Source organism: Pseudopodoces humilis, chromosome 4 (assembly GCF_049639895.1).
Source record: "Pseudopodoces humilis isolate 2021_Gansu_Grassland_sample_001 chromosome 4, ASM4963989v1, whole genome shotgun sequence".
Lineage (NCBI taxonomy): Eukaryota > Metazoa > Chordata > Aves > Passeriformes > Paridae > Pseudopodoces > Pseudopodoces humilis.
This window is the reverse complement of record NC_142203.1, coordinates 63,411,470-63,418,451: the sequence shown is the minus strand read 5'-3', so window position 1 is coordinate 63,418,451 and position 6,982 is coordinate 63,411,470.

The following is a 6,982-nucleotide window of genomic DNA, read 5'->3' as shown; positions in this document are numbered from 1 at the left end:
CTTGCATTCTTTTTTAATTATGTTTTGTGTTTTCTGAGATGCAAGTAATCTGACAAGATTCTGTGCAAGGGAAAGGATGTTGCTCAATGTTAATCGTGAGAGTAAATTTTAGCTATTTATATCTGGTTTTTGATAAGCAGCTTGTCTTCCGATAACGTGTAAAGGACAGGCCTGTTTTTTTAGCAGCCAAGCTCTTAAAATTTTTTATGTATAAACGCATATGGACCACGTTTGTCTCGGTAGAATTAAAGGAACAATCTGACTATGCATCTGACCAACAAAACTAGCTTTTGTGTAGATTTTAAGTCGAATGTAAATTGAGTAATTCCATGGTATCGGCAGCAAGGCTGTGGCTGGTAAGCAGAGCTGGGCTATTGGTTCTGTGTTTGCTCTCCCCTTTTCAACAGTAGTTCATATGGATTTGTAGGAAAGGAACGATGGGTTGTTGTGCCCAGCGGAGTCTATCCTAATTCCCAGTGAGGCTGGGAGGGCGCATGATGTCCCCTCCTCACCCTGAGGGACATGGAGGAAGGCTCGCCTCAAGCAATAACTCTGCTACAGTGGGCCGTTCCCCGTCCCTTGTAACTTCCGTTCCAAATGTCTGCAGTCCAAACTCTTGCCAGTTGCGTCCGTCGTGCCCGTTCCCGCAGCAGCGGACCCTGCAGGCGGAGGGAAGGTCGCGGGGTACTGGGAGCTCCCGGCCGGCAGGCGGGGAAATGGCGCGGCCGCCGCTACCAGCAAATGGCGGCGCTGGGCAGGAGCCGCGGAGCCGCTGGATCCCGGGGAGGGCCGGCCCGCCGGCGCCGGGCAGGGACCTCAGACAAGGGCCGGGGGCTGCGGGCCGACGGATGAGCCTCCCCGCCGACCTCTGCCGAAATGCCGCCGGATGTGTTTTGGTAGTTTCAGTAATAGCCCGTCGCTGCTGTTCTACCCTTTGTGTTGGTTTACCTAGAGACGAAGTTTGGCGAAGGGGATTGGCGGAGGCACTCCAAACCCACCTGGACGCCTTGCTATGTCACCTGCTCCAGGTGATCTTGCCTTGGCAGGGGTTTGGGCTGGATGATCTCCAGAGGTCCCCTCCAACCCTGGGGAAGCTGCGGTTTTTCCCCAAGAGATGACTGATGCAGCATCCCGCATCTTCATAATGCCGAGACGTCTTCAAACCCCTCGGAGCAACATGAGGCAGTACCTCGGTGTGAGCCCCCCGGGTTCCAGTTGTTACTTAAATGCCGATTGCTTCAGGCATACGCGTGTTTTATATGAGACCCTCTCACACCTGGGGCTAACTGGAGCCTAACGCAAAAAACGTTTTGATACAAAGAAATCTCATCCCGTGCTTGACCTACAAAATGCACGGCAAACTCCGTGGGAGGAGCAGGGACATGCTGCAGTGTTTTCTGGGTTGGATTGTGAATTCCTTGGACAGTGCAGTCGGTGTTTGAAGTTCATAGCAAGAGGAACAGTCACTGTCAGAGCAAACCTGCCTCTTCGGGGCCTGCTCCTTTAAGGATGTAGTCTGGCTGCTCAGTTCATGTACACCAAGATTTGTTGACATCATGGGTGCACAGGTGTTCCAGCCTGTTTAGGTGGTCCCAGTTCAGGAAAATTAAAACCTGGTGCTTGTTATCAAGAGACAGAAAAGTATTTGCTCATGTGTATATAAAAAACCCCCACCTGAATTTAAGAAATACAATTCTATCAAAAAGGGTCCTAAAATTACATATGTTTTTTCTTGCACTAAGTAATTTCTTTTAAAATATTTTGTCAGATCTACAGCAGTCACAGGGCCTGAGCAATCTCATGAATGGAAATGAGCAAATAATTTTGTTGAGTTTATTTATTTTTCCTGAACATTTTAATTTTATAATCTAGTGTCTTTCATTCAGTGATGGTTGTTTTCTAAATAGTACCTTATCCAACAAATAGAAGTGAGAACTTCAGGATTTCAGTTGGTCCTAGATAGTCAGTCTATTTGGGAATTAGGAAGTAAAATACCTGAACGTGCCAGTTCACCTATTCTTACAGTTGCCTGTTAGGCATCTTTTCAGAGTGTTGTTTTAAAAATTGCAGCTCTGGGGTGTTTAAAAAAATGTCCAGTTGTGGAGTCCTTAGCTTTGCCAGATGGAAAAACAGCTATTTTGTGAACTAACACAGGATCTGCATTATTGCAAATACAAATAATTTATTATAACACATTCAAATGTACTGATTCTGTTTTGAAGGCATTTTGTTTTGAATTCACTGGAAGATAATTGGGTTTTTCATACTGCAGCCACATTGCAATAAACTGATCTGTTGGCCCTTTGCTAAAAAGGATTTTTCTTTGGTTCCTGGAGGGAACTTCATGGCAAGATTTTCGCACTTCACGGAGAAAATGCTCTGGAGTGGGACCACTGCAAGTTCTCATTCCACAAGGTACTGACCCAAGGAAATGCAGCATTGTGGCAGCTGTAGTACTTTATCTGTACATGTGGCAGAGATGCTTGTAAGACATATGTTCAGAAGTTGCTCCTTTTGGGAGAATTTGGAGTTGTTGTTCTTTTTTAGAGGCCAAGTTACACTGGGGTGGAAGAACACAACAAAAGACAGCACATGATTCTGAACCAAGTAATGGGATTAGCTCCTTAAAGCTGGAACATCACACAATTTGTTCATGGCCACTTTTAGCTTCCACTGTTGTTCCAAAGCCTTAGAAACTGGGCATGTTTGCTTCTTTTCCTGAGGTTTTCATTGAGTTGGGAAATAAACTTCAACCTTAGAAATTCTTGGCTAACACTGAGAAAATCTCCAGCATGGCTCTTCTGTGTGTTTGGAAAAAAGTAGTCCTTCATGCATAGACAGCTCTCTCTTACAACACTTGGCAAATCTTATTTAGCTCAGCCTCTAACTCTTCCTGTGAAGTACCTAAATGGCTTATATTTTCCTGCTTTTTAATTTTTCTTTTTCCAGTGTTTTCTGTGGTTACACAGACTAAATAATTCTGCAAGCAAGCAGAAATGGAACTGAAAATACAGTCCAATTTTCTGACTTTCTCTCCGGAAGCATGAAACCAAAGACTCTTCTCATTGCAAGGAAGTGTTACCAAGGACGGTATCTCCAAATTAGAAATCAGTGTATCGCTTGCTTGAAATATGACGATGCCTAGTGTGGATAGTATAGGGTAATACTCACTTTCTTGTGTTAGTAAAATAAACACAAACTTACTCAGTACCCTGGAAAATTATTTAGAAACCACTAATATTTTCTAAGAAATTACATATTTCAGATAGTGTCCAAGGATTTTCCATTGCTTTCAGCAATAGTGCATCATATGAGCATCTCTTCTGGTTGTGAATTGGTATTTTAAGATGTAGAGAGAGCTAGAGATTATATCCATCTAGATATCTGCAATGAAATCATTGAAAGTGTGACTGTTCTAGTGATGAATCTTGTTAATGCTGCATGGAGACAGGTCTGCTTCGTGCAGGGAGGATTACTGGGATACATTTTCTACTGGTTGTCATGGCAATCATAAATCCATGCAGCTGTACAGCAGTGCGTTAATCTCTGTGTGCAGTGTAATCCAGTTTCCAAATTAGGTCGTCAATTCTGAGCAGCTTGATAACAGCTGGATTAAATGCTCTCCATTCACTTCACTGGAAATAATGCCCAGAGTCCAGCCAATACACCTCTGATCTTCTCAAAAAAACATAGTGTTATACCATGGAGCAATTTCATGTTGTAAGGGCAGTGTATGACTTGCCTCAGTGTCCCAGCCCCATGTTTTTCAGGTGCTTATAATAAATAATCGTTCTCAGTCTGAATTATGTCATTTATGTTTTAGAGATTGTATCAGAAGTATAAGGACTCTTCAGTTCTTCATTAAGATAATCTGGTTATTACACAGTACAGCATTGCATGCTGATTACTATCATGACTTTTAAAGCTCTAATCGCAAAATAACTGCGTTTCATCTGGAAGGAACTTAGAAAACATGTTATTTGCAAGGCAATTAGAGTGTGCTTGAAAACTCATCTGTCTTTGAACAATTAGGACAACTACTGCTGATGTGACTTGATCCCTCTTTTGTTATTTTGCAATTACTACATTTTATTATTTTGCTATTATTATATTATTACTTACACTGCATTTCCTGTAGCATGCTGAAATGTGCTTATGAACTTCAGTGTTTGACAAAGTTCTCACAAAGTCAAGGTGAGATGTCTCAGTTCATTATGTGCAAGGTGGTCTCTTTGAGAGGCTGTGTTTGTGTAAAATGAAAGGACTGTCCTCTAAACCAGGCCTGCAGATAGGGCATTTTTTTTGAATAGCACAGTTGAAAAAATCCATTTTTCTTTGTCCCACAGGGGTTGGTTGTACTGCCAGTTGTCTTCTTTGCCCTGCCAGGCCATTGAGCTAATTGTGGGCTGAAAGGAACAGCATGAAACTAAGCTCATAATTACAGAAGGGGAATGTAACAGTGCTTCTCATATTCAGTTTAATTTTTACACACAACAGAGTAATGTAAGTTTGGGGTTTTCTCATTGGTTACAGTTTCCACAGAATCTTAATTTAGGAGCTTTTTTTTCCAGAACTCAGGTTGAAGAGTTGTTTCAGCTTGTGCCCAAGTCCAAAAATAATAGTGTAGGACTGAGCCTGAGGCTCTGCACCTAAAAGTTCCACTTCTTTGCCCAAGAATGGCATAACGGCACCAAAGGAGAGCTGATCACTGAGTAGTCAGTGTTTAATTCCCAGTGGCACATTCCCATTAGCATGTAATAGGAAAGTCTTGCTTTCCTTACTCTCAGCAGTGTGCATGGTTGTTTAAGATGCCAAAAAGCATACAAGGAGCACAGGGATTTCAGTTTTCCAGGGATGTTCAGCATTGCACAGCTGCAGCACCATGCTGAGCGCAGACTCTGCAGACCTCTGTGGCTATACGTGTTGTATCCCTCTGCTTGGAAGGGAGCACCTTCAGCCTGGGCTTCCTTTACCTGTGCTGCTGCAGCAAGGGCAGAGGGCAGCTGGACCTTCATCATTAAGGGCTTGTGCTTGTAACTGGAACTGCATTTCTGCAGGTGTTACCCAGAGGCTGGGGCTGCACCTGGAGATTGGGAACATCCTTGACAGCTTGAAAATGCTCACATTCTGCAAGGATCAGATTTTGAAAAAACACCAGAGGAAAGTAGTTAAGAAGTAGTGCCAGTGCAAAGTGTCAGCTCTTCTGTAGAATATGAATGGCTAATTTTTATCTTAATTTCAAGTGTAATCAGCTCCGTTTGGCGATTTCTCTTGACAGCAGTTCATTTGTAATTAAGACTGACAACTTTTTGCAGAGGTAATGATTTTCAGAAATATTTTATTTTTGTTCTTGTTCTTTTGGCCTTTTTTTTTTTTAATCCCTCATGCTTTTATATCACAACCCCCTTTTGGCTGCTTGATATCACTTGAAACATCTGATAACTAAGTATCTAAGAAAACTGATTGCTAAGTAGAAAAAAATAAAATGCAGGTTTCCCTTAAGAATCAAAAAGCAGGAGCATCAGTAAGAGCTGCGTTTGGCCTTTTTTCCAGATGTGGATTATATCATCCTCTTTGCTGATCTTTGGTGACCCAGGATTCAATGACCATCTGAGAACATGTTTGGTAGAAAAATAAAAGACTGACATTAAGAAATACCTGTATCGCTAAGCATAACGAAAATATAGACATTAAGCAATGTATATTTATGTATATTTGTGGGAATATATATTGGAGTTGCTGAAACTTGTGTACTTAACAAACACATTGAATCTGAGGCTTAATTCTTGCTAAATATCACATTACTTTATTCAATTGTCTTACATAGAGTTGTGCCTATAAGCTTGATGTTGAGAAATTACTTCTTAACTTTCCTTCACATGAGGGTGTGGTACTTTTATATGTAAATTGCTACATGGATCTGCATCACAGAATTGTCCTCTCCTCAGTGTTCTATAAATCTGCTTCAATGGTTTTCAATGCTTATAGGATAGTTGAGCAGTGACATTACTTTGAAAGACTGCATCTGAATTCCTTCTTCTGGGTTTAGGACAGGGATTCAATTACACTGTTAAGGTCTGCATAAGTGCTCCAGTCATGAGGCTGTTTTACAGAAGCTCTTTTGACCTGGGTTCTGTTGTTTTTGTTTTGCTTAAAAGCATACAGAACTTGTTTTTATCCAGATGTACCTGCTTCAGACACTGAAATGACAATTAGTTGCAATACAGTTCCCCAGAAATTTTATCGTTCAGAAGTGCTTTGTGAAGTTTGGCGGCTTTAGCATGAAGGGTTCACTTTTAATTTTGGTCTCCACTAATCCTCCCAACAGAAAATATAGCATTTTTAATAAAGGATTTCAGGGCTTTGAACAGGACATGTCTGCCAAGGCCTCTGGAGTTTTAAAGATCATTTGCACTCATGTTCTATTTCTACAGTTTGTACAGTCAAGGTCTGCATCTGCTGTTATAGTTTTCTTCTTTGTAAGACATTCTGCTGATAGAAGGATTGACAAATGCATTTCAGTACAGAAGTGATACAGATATGCTCAAAAGATGTCTGTGTTTTGGCTGATTCTTGGAGTGTGAACACTAGGTCACCTAGTAAAACCACTGAGGAAGGATGAAAAATGCTTCTATTAGCAGTATTTTTTTTTTAATTACTAAGTTAGAAATCAGAATTAAAAGACAGTCTAAATTACTTTGAAATAATAATTGCATGAAAACTCTGTTAAGCATTGGAATTCCCATCTGGGCTGAAGGAAGGCAACTCAGCTTCATCAAGACATATGAGAAGTCCCTGTATAAATTCTTTTTCATCTGATTCAGTAGTATTGCAAAACCTTTTAAAGCTCAGAACTCTGTCTTATATTTAGTGCTGTAATAAGAACTTCCAAAATTAGTAAATATATTGTTAAGACTCCTTTGCATGATGAGAAATTCCATTGTTGATACTCAAATAGAAAAAGTGAACAGATCCCCTCCTC